The sequence below is a fragment of the Dryobates pubescens genome, chromosome 15 (genome assembly GCF_014839835.1).
Source record: "Dryobates pubescens isolate bDryPub1 chromosome 15, bDryPub1.pri, whole genome shotgun sequence".
Lineage (NCBI taxonomy): Eukaryota > Metazoa > Chordata > Aves > Piciformes > Picidae > Dryobates > Dryobates pubescens.
Window position 1 is genome coordinate 10,358,574 of NC_071626.1, and position 22,394 is coordinate 10,380,967.

Genomic DNA, 22,394 nt, shown 5'->3' on the forward strand with positions numbered 1-22,394 from the left:
CTTGCTCTAAGATTTTTACAGGGAGAAATAAAGACAGACAGACATTCATCTGTACTGAAGCTGAGGCTATGTAAAAAGCTTTATGAATCCGTGTAGCTATCCCTCAGAGTTCCTTCAAATTTAGTAGTACCCAAGGTATTAAAAGTCAGATTGGTACTTTGAGTTTCAAACAAGCCAGAAAAAGATAAATTGCTGAGATGTGAATCCATATAATCTCCATTTGATGCCCAGCATGTGGGCTGCTCTTGCATGGCATTGCAAAGTGAAAAAGCAGTTACTTGAGAGAGAGAAAAGTAAAGGTATGTGGTACAAGAAAAGGAAATTATCATCCCAAGGCACGTTTCAGCCTTGTGTTTATGTTTTGATAGTCCATATTCATATGGGAGTAGGTCTCCTTGGGAAAGGCCAGCCCCTATTCTTTGCTAGTCCCTTCTCTGGGGTAGCTGCCAAAAGAGCTGTGTAGCGCCCAGCTCTCTTGAATTGCAAACCATGATCAGAGCTCCATTTTGTTTCACGTTTCTAATCTCATTCTGGGCTTGAGTGCCTTATCTCTTGCACAAGCAGCCTAAGTTTCTCATGCTAGCTCTGCTTCACCATATGAGAATGTGCATGAGGAGGAGAGGGAAGAGAGGCTAGCAAGGTCAGGCTCCTGCCACACGAAGGCAGGATGCTCTGATCCGTTTCCCCACAGCTGAGATCAGCTTGGGCAAAATAGCAGGGTATGTAGAGCCAAAGCCCAGGGCTCAAGCCTAGGATGGAAATACAGTGTAAATATAACCATTCAGAGCTGCTGAGCATCTGCTTTGCTCAGGAAATGCCAATGGCACTGCACTGCACTGCAGAATGTGCAGAATCTCTCAGTGCAAGTACTGGAAACATTTCAGGGGTATTAGCTGTGGTCAGGCTGAAAAAGCAGGGGAAATCAGGTCAAGTAGAGCTCCCACTGAAATGAGTGCCAAAGCCAGTATAGGCACTTCAGAGCTACACTGTGCTGTGCTGCATGATGCTTTCAATATTTGCCTTGTCAAAGACACAGCCTCATGCTAGAAGCTGACCAAACCTCAACAGAGCAGGGCAGCAAAGAATGAGACTCCCTGAAGGCACCATAGGAGTAGTCCTTTTCCTGTGATCCTATAGTCTACAGGACTGCCAGAACTGAGTGTTATAAAACATTCCTTCAATTGCTCAGGAGAAAGAGCAACCACTCAATGTCTAGAATTTTAGCTACATTCAAACAAGAATTTGAATATGTATGACAAGGCATCACTAGTCTTTTCCACACAAGCTTGAATCCAGTATATTTATCAGGGGTACTCAATACAGGCTAAAAAAGGTAGATAATTCCCACCAGCTCCACTTTAAGACAGGTAAATGAGACAAAGATTGATGACATAACTTGGCTCTGGTCACTCTCCAGGCCTGTTACAGAGATCAAAACAAAGCTGTGATCTTCTGACTCTCGGCTGGATCTATTAAGCCAGAATATCACAATGCACAAGGCCAAGTATTTATCTTGTTTAAACTACGAAGGCAGTCCCAAGTCAAACAGCCAAATATTCTATCTTAACAGTGAAAAAAAGGGAAAAAAAGAGGAAAAAAAGAAGTCACTTGAAGACCTAAAAGAGGAGACCCATTCTATATTAAAACACATTTTAAATAATAAAAAAAAATAACTTTCCTAGAAGGCTTGTCTTCCTTGACTGTCTTGTCTTCTTGACTGTTTGTCTCCACTCCTCCCCTTGCCTGGTGAAGGCTACAACCTTTCCTCCTTCTTTCTTCCCTTTTGCTTCCATTTATATAAATATTCCTCCCAAGTACCTTGCATAAGAACTTATTTTTTAGCTCAGCTAAGGTCCTACTTTCAATCATATCTGGGGCCTTTCACTACCATAAAACTATCCTGATCAGAGAGACATTAATAAAGCCACCTTCCTCTGGTTTATTTGCTTTTCTGTTCTGGCTCGACAGGGTGCATTGAGCTATGTGATAAACTTTTACAGCTGACATTAGAAAAGAAATAAGTACTGTAACAGGCTCAGGTTTTGCCTTTCACTCACATTTAAGACTGCAGCAAATATAATCTGGGTTGCAGGAAATGGAGGACTGGGGTACTTCTGTGGACTGGGTCCCCAGCTCATGTTTACTTGTCTATATCCAGGGTCAGCCCCATACTGTACCTCCAGTTGCACATAATGTAGCACATAATCTCTCACTTTTGCTTCCAAAGCCACGTACAGGTGCGAGAGACCCTATAGACAATGACTAAAGTGAGAGAAGACCTCAAATTACCACCTCCACTACATACTAACTTTATCCTTCTCCTCAGTTTATCCACCTCTGTTGCCACAGGCTCTTCAATGACATTTCTCATGTTTCTGAATTTCCCTCAGTTTTGTTCCACAGCAGCTACCAATGTGAAAAGGAATTAATAATGATTCACCTGTGACATTTGCAGTTGATATCAATGGCTGTGTTGTAAACACCAGAAAGCACAAGCAATGACAGAAGGGAATGGGGGCAGGAGCTGGCAGCACTTTATGAATAGCAGCTGGCAAACAGTCTGTGATAGTTTTTCTAATGCTCAGCATCCATCATCAGCTCCTTCTTCAGCTCCTGGTGGGTGTGAAGGGTCAGAGATGAAGGGAAGCATCAGGGGAGCACAGTCAGGGCAAACTGTAGAAGTAATTTCCTTAGCTTCACAATAGGTTTCTCTTTGTAAAGCTGGGAAAGGGAATTAAGTAATCTCCAAGCATGTCCCTAAGTTTTGGGAAAGAAGCTTCCTTCAAGGTGCTTGGTTTTGGTTTGGCTGGTTTTGTTTCTTAGTGTTGTGAGAGTAAAAAGTTCAGGATTTGTTGAGGAAGAATGATGTCAACACCACCACATTTAGACCTGATTTGGGGAAACTCAGCTGTTTATGGTAGGGCAGGGAATGATCTGGGATGTTGGAAGAAAATGCCAAATGAAGCTTAAAAGTGTTGATGGACCTCAAGGTACTCAATAGTGATGTGGGAAAGGGCCCTGTGTTGAGACCAGGTCTGGTGATGTTAACAGATGCCTTTTGCTGCCCTCTAGGCTACCTAGGCACCTTGCAGCTCTGAAGATGATCTAACTTTTGTTTGCTGTTTTAAAAAGCAGCCCTAAATGTTGGGGTATTGCATTCTTTTCTAGAGACCATTCCCTTCATTGAAGTGAGAAAGTCTGTCCTAACCCTGAAAGAAGTGTATGACAAGAGGTGATACAGTGGCAGTGAAAAAGAAATCTTTCCAATATCTGAGAAGAGATGGCAGATTACACGTAGAGCTCAAGGCCTCTTTTATCATTAGTATGCCCTAGCAGAAACTGGGAAGAAATTGCACCTGTACTGAAGATCAGGGACATTATATTAGGATGTTTTTTTAATTGTGAGGAAATAGAATAGAATAGAATAGAATAGAATAGAATAGAATAGAATAGAATAGAATAGGCCAGGTTGGAAGAGACCTTCGAGATCATTGTGTCCAACCCATCATCCAACACTATCTAATCAACTAAACTATGGCACCAAGCACCCCATCAAGTCTCTTCCTAAACACCTCCAGGGATGGTGACTCCACCACCTCCCCAGGCAGCCCACTCCAATGGCCAATCACTCTCTCTATGAAGAATTTCTTCCTAACATCCAGCCTAAACCTCCCTGGTGCAGCTTGAGACTGTGTCCTCTTGTTCTGGTGCTGGTTGCCTGGGAGAATCTGGAACCTCTCCAGTGAGCCAGGAGTGTTGAAAAATGATGGAGAGCAGCTTGGCCAGCTCATCTGCCGGCTCTCTCAGCACCCTAGGATGGATCCCATCCGGTCCCATGGACTTGTGGGGATCCAAGCAGCTAAGGAGACCTCTAAGTACTTCCTCCTGGATCACAGGGAAACTATACTGCTCCCTGCCTCCATCTGCCAGCTCAGGAGGCCACTGGTCTGGAAGACAACCTGTCCTGCTATTAAAATTTGAGGCAAAGAAGGTGTTAAGTACCTCTGCCTTTTCCTCATCTTTTGTATACCATGTTTCCATCTGTGTCCACCAAGGAAATGATGAGGAAAATGGAAGAAACCCTATCAGTTGGAATGACTTGGATGAAGTATTGGTTAATGAACCAAGAACAACCCTACATTCGGAAGATGCACTGGGTAATTATTTAGTCTCTTACATCTGTCTTTAATATACTGCTTAAACAAATCTGTTTGTTTTTTAACCTCTTGGCTCTACATTATCACCTCTCCACCTCTTCTAAATTGCTGTAGTAGTATTGACATTTTTTACTGTCTGGATTGGTCCATGACTACTTTTTCAAAAGGACATTTTGTCGTTAGGAAAAGTAAATAAATAAATAAATCCAACCCAGTATTAGTTTTCAGAAGTACTTTTTATTGTATATCTATTAGATTCATCTGCTGCTCTCACCTTGACAAAGAGCAAGGATGAGAAACAAGTCTGCCTATGCACAGTTAAATCAGTGTTATAACCTACTGGGCAAAATCAAGAATGGACTACTAGCAGACTCCTATTCTGGTGTAGATAAAGACAGAGAGAGAACAAAGAAACTCTTAGACCCGTGTCTGTATCAGCTGCATAGTAAGATGCTGCTCTCAGGCATATTTGCAGCTGTAGGTGGAAAAAATGATTGGTGAAGAATGACACTTGGCAAGTGTCTTGATCTTTAACTACAAACCATTGGTTATACTCTACCTGCCCACTTGATTGCTTTCAAACCCCAGTAGAAGGTGAGGTGATGGTTAGAATTGAGACAAGGATGTGTAGACTTCAGACAGAGATCAAGAGAAAGAAGGGCACTACAGGGCACACTTTCTGTGACACCAGAAACAAGTGTGAGGACACCTGATCCATGTACTCAGTTCCCTGTATGTTCCCTCTGACAATGGCTAAAGCCCATCAGATAGCATTGAATTTACATGATTTAGGAATACAGCCTTCCTGGCACACATCATCAATGAGCAAATGAAAGGAAAGAAACTCTTAGAGTCTTGAAGGACTATTTCACTTCCTGATGACAGATCTCCTACAGAGAAAATCTCTTCAGGTGTTGCTCTGATGTCTGTTCTAGGAACACCCCCAAAATTCTGTTTTCTGCAGTAAGCTTGTCTTCCTGGAAAGCCTTGATGGGAAAAGACAAGCTGCAAACAGTGCAAGCTGATTCCTTGTATCCCCAGAGAGTGCTTAGGAAGCCGCACCATCAGTAAGTAGCAAGGCATGCTTAGAGTTCATACATACCAATTCAGCTAGCATTGCCCTCTCCTCCAGAAAGCAAAAGGAAAGGGGGAGAAATGGGAGAAAGTAAAATAGGTCTCCCTACTGAAAAAAAAAATAAAATAAAAAAAAAATCCCAGTATTTAGGAAGGTTTCAAAACCTCAGAGCCACAAAAGAACCTATTTGAAATTTCAAAGGAGAGATGTCTCCAGGCTGGCTCCTGCTATTTACATGCAGTACCTGCACATCCCATTAATGCAGATAGAGAAAATTCAGTTTATAATATTTTGTCACAAAGCAGAACAGGCAAGAAGGCTTGAAATTCTTTGAGCCAGCCATATAAGTGGAAAATTGGCAGCTGGAAATAGAAAATCTTCATAACCACATCACTGCCTGCAAAGATTTAGTGGTTCTGCGTCCAGTGCTTAGAAGGCCAGAGATGATACACACCAAAGCAATCCCCACCATCATGTGAACTGAGCCCTGGTGTGATTTTTCATGGGGATCTCACACACATCATCAAACATGCAGGAGAAATACAAACTAGTGACCACTCTGCTCAGGGTCCTGTCTTCTTCACACCTTTCCTTGCTGTGTTCTCTCCTCCAACTCCTAAGAATACCAAATCAATTTTACCTGTCTACAGGGTTGATTCCAGGTTTGGGCCTTCTTAAATGCAATGAGAAAATGTTTTTACTGCATTTACTGTAATAGAGAGGTCAGATATTGCATGGGCTCCAGGGATTTTCCCACTTTTCCTCTGACAGCAAAGACATAGGAGATGTTACTTTTTTTCTGTAGATGAATAATTATCCAGGACAATTAAGACAGTACCTTTCACTGGGAGCAAATTCTTGAGTTCATAGAGTTTGCTTTTTTATGTCCTTTTTGCAGTCACTATTAGAAACAGCAAGACTATAGTGAGGAAGTAACTGAAACTGTGTGTTCAAAAGAGGGGGCATAATCAGTCAAGCTGATATCTCAGCCTACCCTTCTCCAACCTTTTAAGCTCTGAACACGCTTCCAGCACTCCTGAGAGAGTAATACTTTTCAGGTACACTGAGAGAGTAATACTTTCAGGCACACTGTAATTTTCCAGCACCTTAGAATCATGGAAACATTTAGTTTGCAAAAGACCTTTTAGATCATTACGTTCAACTGTAAATTGAACACTGCCAAGCACTAGTGCAATCTGAATGATTTGAACAGTGCAGTGGGCTGGGAACAGGTCTGACAATAGCAGTGCAGACTTTTATACCCGAGAACCCCATCCCTGGGGCAGCAGAAATGAAAAGCCCTGCAATGCCAGCACAGAGACAGCGTGGGGAGTTCTTCACAAGTGCCTCTTAGCAGTCTGCATGTGTTCCTCAGGCCTTTGATTCCCTCCCAGTCACACAGGAGCAGACCAATCTTGGCATCCAAAAAATTTTTAAACCTATGCTACAAAATTTACAGTGACTGTATTATTAGGTTTTTTGGTCCCTCCGAGGTTTTGATGCACCAGGAGATACCTCCCCCAGGATTCATCATTCAGTTTCTTTTCCAGGTTTTGCTGTGCAAGCTCAGATGTGTAAACCTATGCCAGGTCAAGTGTGTGAACTCAGCAATCTCACATGAGATCTCAGATGCAACCTTTACTGTAATATGCACATTTCTTATTTTTCTGCCTCCACAGTTGAAATTAATGCACCATTAAAAATTCCCACTGGGCTTATGGCCAATCAGGCTCAAAAAAGCCACATCATCAGATTTAGGAGATTCTTCTTTTTCCTCTTGGGTCATTGCAAGCAGGGGACTGAGCTGACAGGCAGATGCAATCTTATAAATGACTCTCTTATATTACTTCCCTAGTGGCAAATTTTGAGTCTTTTCTGCATGGTATGGACTGTCCTCCCCAGATATTCAGATTCAACAAGGCCTGTACTTGCGTCAAAACAACCCCATGCAACATTACAGGCTTGGGGAGGAGTGGCTGGAAAGCTGCCCAGACCTGGGGACTGTTGGTCAACTGCCAGTGGGCCCAGGTGACCAAGAAGGCCAATAACATCCTGGCTTATATAAAAAATAGTGTGGCAAACAAGACCAGAGAAGTGATCATCCCCTGTACTTGGCACTGGTGAGGCCACACTTTGAATACTGTGTTCAGTTTGAGCTCTCGCTACAAGAACATTGAGGTGCTGATCCATCCAAAGAAGGGCACTGAAGCTGGTGACACGTCTAGAGCACAAATTTTATGAGGAGTGGCTGAGGGAACTGGAATTGCTTAGCCTGGAGAAGCAGAAGCCCATGGGAGATGTATTGCTTTCAAACTACCTGAAAGGAATTGTAGTGAAGTGGGGGTCAATTTGTTCTTCCTAGTGACAAGTGATACAACACAAGCAAACAGCCTCAGGATGCACCAGGGGAGGTTTAGACTGGAAATTCCTTCACGGGAAGGTTTGTCAAGCATTGTAACAGGCTGCCCAGGGAAGTGCTACTCAGTATGCCTGGAGATATTTGAAAGATGTGTAGATGTGATGCTTAGGGACACAGTTTAGTGGTGGACTTGGCAATGTTAGGTTTACAGTTGAATTTGATATTAAAGGCCTGTTTCAAACCAAATGATGCTACGGTTCTAAGAATTAGCAAAAAGGCATCACTTATGTGGCTGGGAATTATTTTGCATCACCAGAATTATGCTGGAATTTGTAGATCAGATTTCAAAGCATGCTCTGAACGCCTGAACTCACTCAGGTCATCTGACAGTACCCAAAAATGGGTCTGCAGCAGCATGAACATAGGGCAAGAGGGGGGAAGAGTGGTTCAGGGAAGGATAGTGCTGTGGCTTTCCCCTTTCCTTCACAAATAAACAAGAATTAAAAATAAATTTTAAAAGGAAGGAAGCTTTATGACTTCTCATCTCCACTGTATATCCGATGTACTTTGTACCTAAAGAACACCCACATGAGACAATTTTTTGCTTAAAGGCTCCTACGTGAGAAAAATATGTCTTTCCATTTCAAAACAATGAGGAGACATTATCCAAGAAAGAAGCACTCAGACTTCAATCCTAAGAGACAGGAAGGCTCTCTTTTCATTGTGTTTGACAGTTCGACAGTAGGAGAAATTCTGGGTTTTCCCTATGGAAGACCGAGTCTAAGTTCTGAACCCTACACCTGATTAAACACAGCCAGACTTGTGTATCAACACTAGCCTAATTAACAGCCTGATTAACAGCCTAATTTGTGTCTGAGTGAAACATTCACTTTCTTGATTTATATATGTTACTAACTAAACACAGAACTGATCCCATCCCTCTAATTACTTCTTCTTCCAAATCAATAGAACAGTAACAACCTCTATATGGAATTTCATGGAAACAGACGTCTCTCATTCAATACCCTGTCAGGAAGGGGACAATAATCCAAGCAAGAGAACATTGTTAGCTAAACCATATATTAGCTGGCATCCAATCATGTGCAGGGACCAAAGGGAACCAACCTCATAAACCTCTCTCCTCCTGAGAGAGAGATCAGACAGTACTTTGTGGGTTTCCTTTGCATTGTAGCTCAGCCATCTTGTGCCGGTGACTGGGTGACTCACTTAACTTTTTTTGAGTTCTTCCAGATTTACATCACACAACTTTGGATCTCAGTGCTCATTTTCTGGATTAAATGGAGCAACACTCCTGATATGCGTTCATTTGTCTCATTAGAAGAGGATAGCTTTGTGGTGCAACTAACGTGCCAGTAATTAAGGATTCCAAGATGATGTACTAATTTCTCTCTCAAACACATACTCTTTCAAAATGTTATCAGCAGTAATTGCATTAACATCTTTTCTTCTCCTGTTCCCTTTGGGAGTTTATTAGGCTTTCATTTAGTCCTTTTCTCATTTCACAAATATGTGCACGTTTCCTTAGCTCCCCTGAAAATATGCTCCAGACTTCAGAACTCTGAGCAGCTTGACCCCCCTGTGTGAATGCAAAGCAATCTCCAGCACCCTTCTTTTTATTATTATTTTTTTCAAACTCTTTTAAACAGAAAGTGAAAACTTAGTAGTGATACTTCTTTTATTCTTCTTTTTTCCTCATGGATAAGTGTCCAGATAATTATTGTGCCAGCCATGATCACCCATGTAGATACATCAAGTCAGATGAAAGTGAGATGAATTTAGAACTGGGGATTGCTTCTGTGGTTCTCTAGAAAGTCTTAAAATGATGGTGAGGACAGTTTATTTCTTGCTGAGAACTTCTTTTTAGTGACCTTAGCTCAAGCTATAGAGGACTATAAAGTAACCAATGGGTTTTTTCCAATGTGATGACATGCATAAAACAGGGTAAGTTATGAGACAGCAGAGGATGGCTTATGTGAAGGGTGGTTGTAGCCAGGAGGGGGCTGGTCTCTTCTCCCAGGCAACCAGCACCGGAACAAGAGGACACAGCCTCAAGCTGCTCAACCAGGGGAAGTTAAGGCTCCAGGTGAGGAGAAAGTTCTTCACTGAGAGAGTCGTTAGCCATTGGAATGTGCTGCCTGGGGAGGTGGTGGAGTCACCATCCCTGGAGGTGCCATGGGTTAGTCATGAGGTCTGTGGTGACAGTTTGGACTTGATGATCTTTGAGGTCTCTTCCAACCTTGGTGATTCTGCGATCTTAGTCTTTACTCATTTTTACTACATCATTTCCTTGGTTTTTAAAACTGTTTTGTTCCAAGGTAAAAGTTTTAGCTCTGTGACTGAAAGTCACTGTGCAGATCATAGTCTGGGTTGCCAGTGCCTTAGAAAGCTGAACCATAAGCCCAGGATTTTTGTATTCAACCTTGCAGTTCCCCAGCCTTGGTTCCTTTGCAGCAGCAGTCCTGCAATGGCTGTAAGTCATGAGTCTTTTACTCTTACTGTTGGTTTCAGCTTTCTGTCTTTTCTAGCTGTAACACATGCCTAGGGCATGTTAGGGGTCCAGACCTGGCAAATCCTTAGTGAGAAGTTGGCCATCCTCCTCTGAATTTGTTAAGGTGTAGCCACTTTATTTCTTGTGGATTTAATATGTGTTAGGTCACTAAGAAAAATAGTCCTGGTTACTAAGATGAAATAGTAATATTTACTACTGCCCTACCAACTTTTTTCAGGGGGTCAGCTATGGAGAGTGAGGAAGAAACATGATCCAGACATTGAATCATAATCCTGACTCAGGCAGCGACCTTGACCTGCAATTTCAGCTTGTCCAAAGACAATTCTCAGTTCATGCCTGAGACTGAAAATAATAGCTACCCATTCATCACCACACCTTGACAAGGGTACTCATTCTTTTTTTCCCATCCCTTCACTTTCTGCTGCATTTTATCTTTCATCTGCATTTATTAGCCTGTCTCTCTTTGTCTGGGGAAAACAAATTTGCTGAAACCTATGACCATAGTGTTAAAATCACAGTTTTGGTTGCAAACTAACTTGATGATGCTTAACTGATAAAAAAGATGGGGAAAGAAACAACTGGGTTTGTAGCTCCCTTATGTGCATAAGCTTAAAAAGGAGTAAATCTGCATTTTCCCTCTTCTGTAACTTTTAATTGAGCCTAAGGACTACAAAAGTGATCCTTGCTTATGTTCCAGGCCAGAAGGATGGAAGGAAAAGCATTCAAAAGCTGCTGTCACTGAAAGAGCAAACCAAGTATTCCATTTCTGGGAAATGTGATTTTCTTGTGTGGCTGTGTGGTGGTTTGAGCCTTAACTGGGATTAAAGAGCTCAGATGGCGGGGGCAAGACTCAGAACTCAGAATCCCTCTCCTGCTTCCCCTTCCCCCTCCTCTAAAAAAAAGGAAAGAAAGGGGGACAAGGGGGAAAAAAAGAGAAGGTAAATCTACCAAGAAATAATTTGGAGTCAGTTTGGAAGTAGAGAGGTAACATTTTATTTAAAAAAAAAAATATATATATATATATATATAGATATAGATATATATATAGATATATAAAACAATAACAGGAAGGGTTCACAAGGGTAAGGAACAAAGATAGATAGGAAGAATATAGATACACAAAACCAACAGTCCTTTGAAGATGCAGCAGGGAGAAAAGACCAGGCCTAATTATGTGGCAGAGAAGAGGAAGCCAGCAGTGACTCAGTCCTCTTGCCCAGGCAAGGCAGAAGCAAAAGAGTGCAAATGGCTGCAGTGTCTGCCTTTTTATAGGCTTGATGGACAGGGAGGGGGAGTGGAACAGACTAGCTCAGTTTCCCAGGGGGAAACCCCCCCTCCAGGGAGGGCAATGCTCTCACAAGCTCTCCCCCGCCCCCTGCTTTCAGGATGGGCATCACAGTCTGGAAGGACAAACTTGAGGCAGCTGCAGCTTTAGGTCTTTGCTGAGAAAGACAAGGCTGTACAGTCTGGTGCAACATAGACACATTCAGGCTATATCAGGGTTGGAAGTGGTCCAGCTCTGTGGTAACACAGAGCTCCAGGCAGGCTAATGCATGCTCAGTGTTGTCTCTGTGCTTGAGGTAGGAAATCACTCATGCCATGGTAAACTTGCGTTACACAAATATTTATGCAAACTATTTCAAGAGCTTGGGCAGTAATAAATTGCTGTAGTTTGGTCTGTTAGAGCCTGATGAACAGCCTGTTGTTTTGTCAGGCTAGATAGCTGGTGCTGATGTAAAAAAGAATAATAAACCCAAAGCACTCATTGTCCATTCTGCCCAATGGAGGTGAATATTTCCACTTCCACTGGTAGACTTAAAATGGGAGCTACCTGCTAAACTGATTTTTGGTGGCTGCTTTTTCACATCCAAAGGTTTCATGCTCAAGAGTACACTGATTTCCTTGAGAAGGTGGAAGGATGGGACACAGTATCAAAATATTACCTTAACTGAGCCACACAAGGTGCCTATGACTCGAGAAGCTCCTTTCTGGATGACGTGGAAAACAAAAAAACAATGGTGTAGAAAAGCTGGATGCATCAAAGGAACATACCATACATTATAGAGGATTAAGCTATTAGTCCTGTAATTTGCCTGTCATGCATTTTATGCTGTTCATCCAGAAGCAAGACTCACCAGTGGGACCAGCCAGTTGAAATAAATGCTGTATGTCTGCTGAAGTAGATTGTTGAGAGGAAGACATTCAGTGATGAAAGCACATGGAATTTTTTGTCTAAATAGAAATGGCAACCCCTTGCCTGTGAGGCAGCCGTCTTTTGTTTACTTTATGCAAAGCTCTACACACCCTCCATTAATCTGATAGGCATGGGAAATTTCCATGGAAACTGCAGGGCTCCATTTCATTTAAGCTGTGATGCCTGATTTCCTCGTCAAGTGGAAATCAATGTGTTGGTAACCAGGGAAGCATTCAGAGCATCACTTAGAGACATTACCTGTGCGAAGGGAGGAGTACAATGATCTGCCCTGTCCCATCACTGTTTGCATGAGCATGATCCACCACTCCAGACTTTTTTCCTTCCTTTCTATTTAGTCAGTAGTGTCCTAAGTTTCAGTGCTCATTTTGCCTGACCTCACATGCAATTATTAATCTCCCTGTCTGTGGGGTTACACATTATCATCAACGGTTCCTCTTTGTCTGACACAAGTGCATACACCCCTAGGCTTCCTAAAGGCTCTTTTGAAGACACTATTTAAAATCTTGTTCATTTTCTCTGCCTGTGTATCTTGTATGTTTCCTTGGCTGCTGGCTAGTGGAACCTCATTCTGCCTGCTCCATCTGTGTACTGTGGGAAAACACTGAAGTGTTTCTTCTTGAATAGCTAAAACATTGGAGAAGCAAGGTCAATTTATCTTTTAATGTAGTTGCAAAGCAAAAAAATAAGACCACTAGTTTATTCCTGTCAACCTCACTTCAAGATTACAAATTACACTTTCTGTCCAGCCTGTCAGTCAGGAGGTGTAATGCATACAGGGAGGTGTAATGCATACAGGAAGGTGTTCTCTCATGATGAACAAATAGTTTCAGGATGGAGAAACCTTAGCAGCTTCACAATCGGGGTGGGAAGATTTCACCTGAAAAGAAAGTCATCACCTTAAAACACTGCAGTGCCAAGGTCAGCCAGCAAAGGAGAACAAACTGGAGACAACGCTGAAGAAAACTCCATGGAGACCACTGCCAGAGTCCATCTGTGTGTCCTGTTGCAGAAGGCCACTGCTCTTTGTTTAAAACAACCACCTGCAGTACCACTAGGGAAAACCTAGGTGATCTTCATATGCCCTCATCAATTCCTTTGTACCTTATCACTGCTACGTGCTGCTCTCCAAGCGTATTCCCAGCAGTAGCATTTCCTGTGCTTGGGACTGTGCCTCTGAATATTTTTCTGCCTCTTGATGTACCTCAGTCGCATCAGGTTGTACAGGAGGGACTGTTGTAGCATCTCACAGGAGTCAGCTCTCAGCTGTTCCGGTTTATCTTCCAGCAGGGAAGAGGAGAGTGGGCTTTATATCTCGCAGTAAGCCCCCATGGATCCTCAGGAACCTTACTGAGAACAGCAGAACCTTTTGCTGCTTGCAGAAGGCTCTGCAAATACTATGCCTTTACCATAAAGTGTGAGCTATTAATTAATTATTATGATTATCAATTTTTAATTTTTTAATAACACATTTTAATCTGGTATGGGGAAGGGGATCCAGCTGGGATTGAGCTTTTCAAGAGGCTGTGCTAGGAGGTAGAGGCAGATCTGTGCCTAGGGAATTTTGCTTAAGAAGCAAATTGTATACAGGGAAACCCTCATATTTTGGTGATGGCAAAAGGTAATATTTTCTCTCAAATTTGCCTTGGTCGAAATATAGGTGGAAGTGAGCACTGAATCATCAAGAAGCAGTTCTGAGGGTCTCTCCAGATTAGCAACGGCTGTGTAGAACTGACAGAATTATGGTCTTTAGCACCAGCATTTTGCTAGCTTTGCACTTCCAAGTAATATTTGAGCTGGGGTTTTTGTAGGACAGAGTAAGGGCATCCACTAAACCATGATCTGAAATATTAAAACACCTATAAATTCTCTGTCTGATGGGATGGATTTTCATTTCCCCTATGATAGTACACGATTGTTTTCTACATAGAAGGGCAGGCTATACCAAGCAATACCGGTGAATTCAGAAGCATCTCATTTTAATCTGCTGAGAAGTTGGTGGGCAGAAGTTATGAGGGGGTGGAATAAGCCACACTATTCCTTCTGAAAACCAGAAATCTTCTTTTCTATTCCCTGGCCACTGAAACTGTTTGCTCTTGCTGCTGCCAGCATGTAACTGTCACCCCTAAAAAAGTTTGTGTTTCCTTTGCCCTTCTCAGGCAGCCATAAAAGGTGGTCAAATGTGTTACAATCCACAGGATCATCAGAGCAGACATCTGGTTAAAGAAATCTGGTTAAGGAAAGTTATCAACATTAAGCAGGTAGTTCAAGGAAACCACTAAGGTTTTTCTGAACAACGTGCTAGCTTCCAGAGACTCTCAGAGGAAAGTCACAGAAATCATATTACCTAAACACAATTTGCTTTAAAGGGGTTGGTGTAGAAGAATGGTTCTAAAAGGAGTCTCACTAAAAGAGGACTTCTGACACTTGGCGAGCCTTGCTCTGTGTGCACACACGTGTCTGTGGAGGTAATGCAAGGATTTTCCTATTAATGACAGTTAATTAACACATTCTGAAAGCCTTAGGCATCACTAAACTAAACAGACACTTTCCAGAATCATGCATGCATGGAATTTCAGATTGGGAATGTTGTGTGATTAATCTTGAAAGTATTTCCATTTGAATTTTCCATGTAACAAGCTGGGTCCTTCTGACATGCTCCAGGATGGTTTTGTGTGACCTCTGATGGCAAAGAAGAGACATTGGCTACCACCAGACCATCTGTAATTTGAACAGACTGTTAATGATGGACTATGCTAATGAGTACCAATGTCACCTTTGGTCTGGGAGTGACTGACACTTTGCTGTATCTCTTCTTCAAACGTTTCAGCTGGTGTTGATAATGTTGTGTTGTGCTTATGGCTGGCAGCTAACTGCTGTCTTCCAGTGTATTAGATAAGCTCATAAGGTTGTTGATTTATTTATAATGGTTTCATTAACCTGATAATTAGATTAATTGGGTTTTGTTTATATCAAAGCAAATTAAGATAAATTGGGTTAATATTTATTTTATGTTTTGCTTCTGCTTAATTATTTGCTCTAGCAATTAAAGTGCATAAAATTGGAAAACTGGAGGACAGGAGGATATCTTTTTCTCTCTCTCTTAGGAAATAAGGACAAGGTCTCAAGGGTTCTGGAGTAAATAAAATCAAGCAATGGTATGCCCCAATGACTGCAGAAGCATTTTTTTGCTGGGTAAGGAACTGGCTGGAGGGCCAAGCCCAGAGAGTGGTGGTGAATGGTGCCACATCCAGCTGGTGGCTAGTCACCAGTGGCATCCCCCCGGGATCAGTACTGGGCCCCATCCTCTTTAACATCTTCATCGATGATCTGGATGAGGGGATTGAGTCAGTCATCAGCAAATTTGCAGATGACACCAAGTTAGGAGCAGATGTTGGTCAGTTAGAGGGTAGAAAGGCTCTGCAGAGGGACCTTGACTGACTGGACAGATGGGCAGAGTCCAATGGGATGGATTTAACAAGTCCAGGTGCTGGGTGCTGCACTTTGGCCACGGCAACCCCATGCAGAGCTACAGGCTGGGGTCAGAGTGGCTGGAGAGCTGCCAAACAGAAAGGGACCTGGGGGTGCTGATTGACACCCGCCTAAACATGAGCCAGCAGTGTGCCCAGGTGGCCAAGAAGGCCAATGGCATCCTGGCCTGCATTAGGAATAGTGTGGCCAGCAGGAGCAGGGAAGTCATTGTGCCCCTGTACTCTGCATTGGTTAGGCTGCACCTTGAGTCCTGTGTCCAGTTCTGGGCCCCTCAGTTTAAGAAGGACATCGAGACATTTGAGTGTGTCCAGAGAAGGGCAACAAGGCTGGTGAGAGGCCTTGAGCACAAGCCCTATGAGGAGAGGCTGAGGGAGCTGGGATTGTTCAGCCTGGAGAAGAGGAGGCTCAGGGGTAACCTCATTGCCCTCTACAACTACCTGAAAGGTGGTTGTAGACAGGAAGGGGTTGGTCTCTTCTCCCAGGCAACCAGCACCAGAACAAGGGGACACAGTCTCAAGCTGTGCCAGGGGAGGTTTAGACTCGAGGTGCGGAGAAAGTTCTTCATCGAGCAAGCTGTTCATCATTGGAATGGGCTGCCCAGGGAGGTGGTGGAGTTACCATCCCTGGAGGTGTTCAAGAGGAGATTGGATGTGGCACTTGGTGCCATGGTCTAGTCATGAGGTCTGTGGTGACAGGTTGGACTCGATGATCCTCGAGGTCTCTTCCAACCTTAGTGATACTGTGATACTATTCAACCATTGGTTATTCTTAACACTTGTGACACCTACACGCAGAGGAAAAATGGTCCAGGTTTGTAAAGACAGAGATAAAGATAAAGATTTGCTTTGATACCCAACATTGCATAAATAAATTCAGTGTTTTGGTTTTTTTTTAAAACTATGTACACTTGTCTGCTTATTTAGGCACATTTAGAATGCAACACCTTTAAAATACCAGACCAAACAGCTTTTAGGAATGTCAGAAAGCCTGGGACAGAAGCAGAAAAGAACAACCTCTCCCAATTACAGAAGGTGAAATTTATCACATTTTCAATCATTTTTTTTCAATTTGAAAAGTGGGGGAGAAGTCCTCAGTTTTCCCAACCTGAAAGAATTTCCAACTATCCTTTTTTTTCCTCTTCTTTGTATTTTCTATCAGTTGCCCAATGGGCTGAATTTTCAGTGTTGATACTTGAGGGGAAAAAAATAAATCTGTTTATATTTTTAGCCAGCTTTGATGCAATCCCACTGGCATAAGTATGCAAGTCTGCTACATTGCAGATTTGTTGCTCCCTTCCTCATACTGATAATAAGTATCAGTATGAGGCTATATATAGACACACTAGATATACGAGTAGGTAGATATCCAAAGGTGCATGGAGATGCATTCCACAGCTGCACAAAGGAGATCACAGAAAACCCATAGAAGTGAGGGTCAGCAACTCTGTCATAACATCTGACACTCCTCATCCACCAACATGCTCACCCTCACTGCCCCTCAGCAGTTAGAAACACCACTGTTGCCCAGGTCTGAAACGACCCAAAGCATCAGAGAAGCTGATGGAATGACACAGGCAGAATATGTGGCAGCACTGAGAGCAGTACTTGGTTTCCAGGCTCTGCATTTTTCTCTTGACAAGGCTGTTGCACCTTCCCAAAGCTGGATAAATGATATTCCACAACAAAATCCCTGGAGGTGTTCAAAAAGGGATTGGACGTGGCAGTTGGTACCATGGTTTAATAGTCATGAGGTCTTGGGTGACAGGTTGGACTTGATGATCTTTCAGGTCTTTTCCAGCCTTATTGATTCTATGAAAATGGAGAAAGAAGAAAAAGAGATAAAACAAACAAACAAACAAAAAGCAAACCCCAAAACAAAAACCAAAAATCCACACACACAACCAGACCACAAATAAAACACAAAACACCCAACCCTGCAAGTGGTAAATAAATGTTGTATGACCCTGCAGGTGTATGCTCTGCTTCTTCTGGTGATTTAGTTACCAGAAATGTTCTGCCAGACAGCTGCAAGGGAATATTACATAATGGTTATGAAAAGTGAATTTTGAGCTCCCTGGAGACTTTCATCCCTTCCAGAATCATATCTGCCCAGCATAGGAACAGGGTAACCAATCAATATTTCTGTGAGTCCTGCCATGTCACTTGTGCACAGTCACTTCTGCAGCAGCAGGGAGAACAGCTTTGGAGAGAAACAAGTGGACATTTCATACCTGGCTCTCTCCTGCCCTCTTGTTTGCCCCCAAAGATAACTAGTTCCAGATGGTGTCTGTTCCTTTGGCTGGTTTTAGACAAACCAAGACTTGAAGGAGGGGATTTGCAAGTGGGCCTGGCCAGTGATGGGGCTGCAGCTGGGAAGGAACTGGAGCACATCAGGCTAAAGCCTGGCATGACCATAGCCACACCAAGAGCTCAGCTGAGGAGTCCCAACCTGCACAGCCAACAGTGAACAGACATAAATAAGCCAGAGGATTTGGGCCTCCTGGAGGGCACCATGGTCTTGTCTTGCAGACTGCATCTCATTCACACAGGCTGCATCTGTCAGGAAGCTTTGGTTTTGAATGCTCCCTAGGAGACTACCTGAAGATGAGCTACATGTGGAGCATCACTTGCGGGAAGTAGTCAGGGAATAGTGCATGACTACAAGGATTATTTGATTGGTCCTTGGACAGCCTGAGGATACAGGGGAGAGGAGACATTTTGTCAAGTGAGTTGTTCATCATAAACCACATTTTCCCTTCCCCCCAAAACACATGACAGTTTATTCAGTAAGTGGCTGTTGCATGTGCAAGAGAGATGGAGGCTTTAAGGCCTTTCATCAATGCAAAGCTGGCTTATTGAGTCATCCTGATGATGAATGCTTGAAGCCCACATGAAAGTGCAGTTCAATTACTGCTGAGTAATAGCAGCAGGTGGAGCCTTTTAGCTCCACCTGGGATACAAGAGGTGATGGTGAATCAATCAGTGTGGAAGAGACCTTGGTTTGGGAGGGAAGGGGAAACATGGAGGAGAGCTTTACCTTGAGTAGCCCCTGAATTTAGGGAAAAGAGAAGCTTAAATCAGTTAAGAGTGTTATAGGTGACTGCAGCTAAAGTTATTGTTGACTAAGCTGCACCTGAAAGGAAACATGACTGAACTCTTTGGAGAAAAGTGGTAACTATACCTGATTAAACAAAGAGGGAATAAAAATTCTGTCAGGGCAAAGGGAAGAAGTGATAGAGAGTTGAACATAGACTCTAGAATAACCACAAATAGTTACAGGAAGTCCTGTGTGCTGATCTTTCCAAGAGCTGCAGGACTTTTGAGAAGCCTGCTTTGGATGGCATGAGCTCTGTCAAGGTGAAGTGCCAGAGAAGATGGGAAATTTCCCCAGTTTGTCTCAGTCAGGACAGTACTGGATGTTGCATGCTGTTAGCTGCTTGTTTTATGGAGAACATGCCTTAACTGCCGAATCTCTAAAAGCATACTTTTGCCTACAGTAAAAAGGGCTTGGTTTGCAAAGTTTGCCTGTACTTGCATGATGAATTACCCATCTGTGACCCACAGAAATAAGAAGGGAACAAAGGTACTGTAGATTGGGGCACAGGCAGGGATTTTTATTATATGCTTGAGCTAACCAAGATTGCATACAACCAAAGAAGCAGTTGGTGCCCAGCCTGCAGAGGCTCACATTTTGAGGCTATCCATGCTCCCTTTCCACCTCACAGCCTCTACAAGAGAGCAGGAGCAGAGGAGGGCTAGGACTAGTAGGCAGAAACAACCCTTGAACTGCTCTACCCTTCACATGCTCTCCTGGAATAACAGCATTTCCCTGTTTTGCTGGTAGCTGACATACCATCTGTTGGACAGGCTAGTCTGGAGCCTGACGGAAAGCTTGTCAAAGTCAAATACTGAAGTAAAGGATAAAAACATATTCAAGGAGGGAAAAGCGAAGAGGAGAGACTGCGGATAAAGTTGATGCCAGGCCTTATCAATCTTCCGGCTGAAAATGACAGGTGGTGCCTATGAAACCTACTTAAAGTTCCTGTGTGACATAGGGAATATTTTTGCAGAATCTTGAAAGAACTTGAACAATTATATATTTAAAACAGATTCTATTTCTGGTCACTTGTGTTTTAGATATCTCAGCAATGCATGTTAGATGAAATGTGAGCCAGAAACAGCAAATGGATTATTTATTTCCCTGCAGGGAAAACTCTTGACCAAAAGCAAAGGAAGCAGAGACTCTCCACTGTCACAGTGCTGACTGGAAAGGAGGAATTAAGTCCCACTTGTCACTTTGCCTGGAGGTGGGTTTCCTTAAGGAGGGTGGTTTTGGAGCCTAGAGACCTCTGCCTTGGTCTTGAGTTATGCCAGAGACCATGAAAAACTTTGGGAAAGTTGCTTTTCTGTATATAAGAGAACCAATAGCTAACTGCTTCAGAAGGTTATTCCAAGGTTAAACTAGTGAATGATTTCAGTAACTTGTGATAAAAGTTACTATGGAAATGCTTATTATCATGACCTCAGTCTTCTGACAAAATGTGGGGAACTTTCCATCAGAAATCAGAATGTTCAGATTTAGACAAAGCCTACTGAAAGATCAGGCTCACATCTTGCATTAATTTTTCATGATTTTTTTCTGTGGTGTTTTTTTTTTTTCTTTCTTTCTTTTGTCAATAGGGGAAAAAATAAGAAGTGGAAGAACGAAGAAAGTCTCTTCTTTCTCCCCACTTCACTCCCCACTTCACTTGCTCCCCTCTTCACTGCTTGTCTGCTACCTAAGAAAAGATGTGCACAGTGACCTATTTTAGAGCACACGTTCTTACTCTGGGGAAGATACATAAAGCAGCAGGAATACAGGAGATCTCTAAAGTAATTTCAAGCAACTCATGAAGATGCTTATAATGGTGCAAACAATGGACATGTAAGAAATCAGTCACTAATCAGTGTTTCCCTTTCTTTCTAACATGTAAATAAGCTAGATATGTATTAATAAAGAGATCAGGCCAGACAGACAAACTGGAATTGAGATGGTTTACAACACATCTGTCTGTAAAGACTCCTTGGCTGATGGTAAAAACTCCTTAGTCTTCATGCTGACACTGAATGAACACAAAGGAGTCTAATTTCTGACAAAAATACACTATAAAAACCCCAGAAGATGCACAATAATGAAAAAGTTTGAATTCCAAAGTCTTTCTTAATGGGAGCACAGCCCCTAAATCACTGCCCTTTGCCTACAGCCACGCTGGGAGGAGAAAGGCTCATTCTGCCTGGCTAGGATTACAGCTCTAGGCTAAAAGGTCTGAGGCTGCAGAGGGAACCTGAGAGTTTCACAGTCCAGCACTTGTGAAATTCTCTCTTGATTCTACCACCCTAGCAAAAACAAGACCAAAAAGACTCTGATCTTCAGTGCTTTCCTTGATGAGAAGTGAAAAGAAACAAGAGCAACAAAAAAGTCCTCTGCAAGTTTGTGTGTGTTTTGTTCCTATATTAATACCCATTGTGGGAATGGATAGAAGAGGATTAACAGTGGCTATCCTCACTTCAATCTAATCTCCTATTGACTGAGAAACATCACAGAGGGATGTCTTGGAGGAATTAACACAAATCCTTTTAAAACTCTTCAGTGTCATCTGCCTTCCCTTCCCCCCCTCCTCAGCTGCTTCTGTCTATGCCCCCGGTGCTGAATTCATAGTAGAGGACATGGCCAGGAAGGATCATGGGTAATCAATTAAGACACAGGCTTCTACAATTTGAGATGCATTATCATGGTCTCACTGACGCATCCTGAAACACAAACTCCATCTATCATATTGCAAATTAATTCAAAGTGAAAGATTAAAGAAGCAAAGAGGCACATAGTCTTACATAGAATTCAATAGAAAGGAAGAAAGGAAAGAAAGAAGGAAAGAAAAAGAAAGAAGGAAAGAAGGAAAGAAAGAAGGAAAGAAGGAAAGAAGGAAGGAAAGAAAGAAAGAAAAAGAAAGAGAGAAAGAAAGAAAAAAGAGAGAAAGAAAGAAAGAAAGAAAGAAAGAAAGAAAGAAAGAAAGAAAGAAAGAAAAAGAAAGAAAGAAAGAAAAAGAAAGAAAGAGAAAGAAAGAAAGAAAGAAAGAAAGAAAGAAACAAACAAACAAACAAACAAACAAACAAACAAACAAACAAAGAAAAAAAGAAACAAAGAAAGAAAGAAAAAGAAAGAAAGAAAGAAGCATGAAAGCAGGAACAGACAGAAAGCTGCCTCATCAATATTACCCCATTACTCTCCCTCCCCTTATTCTTCCAACAGAGTCAGATCAGCAGGGATAGTTTGGATTAGTCTGAACCTTGGCTTGGGTAAAAATAAAGGAAGTTTTATCAACTTGAGATGGCAGGAAGCACTTACACACAAAGACACTACTGTTTTCTTTTTAGCCTCCCCAAAAGAATGTCTCAGGACTTACTGCATTGAATGCAGGTGTATTTATTTGTTATCTATGGTCATCCCAGGCCAGCAAACCACTTCACCAAGTCAGGCCCGGGTGAGCACCATGGAACTACTAATATTCAATGCATGCAATCTTCCATGGT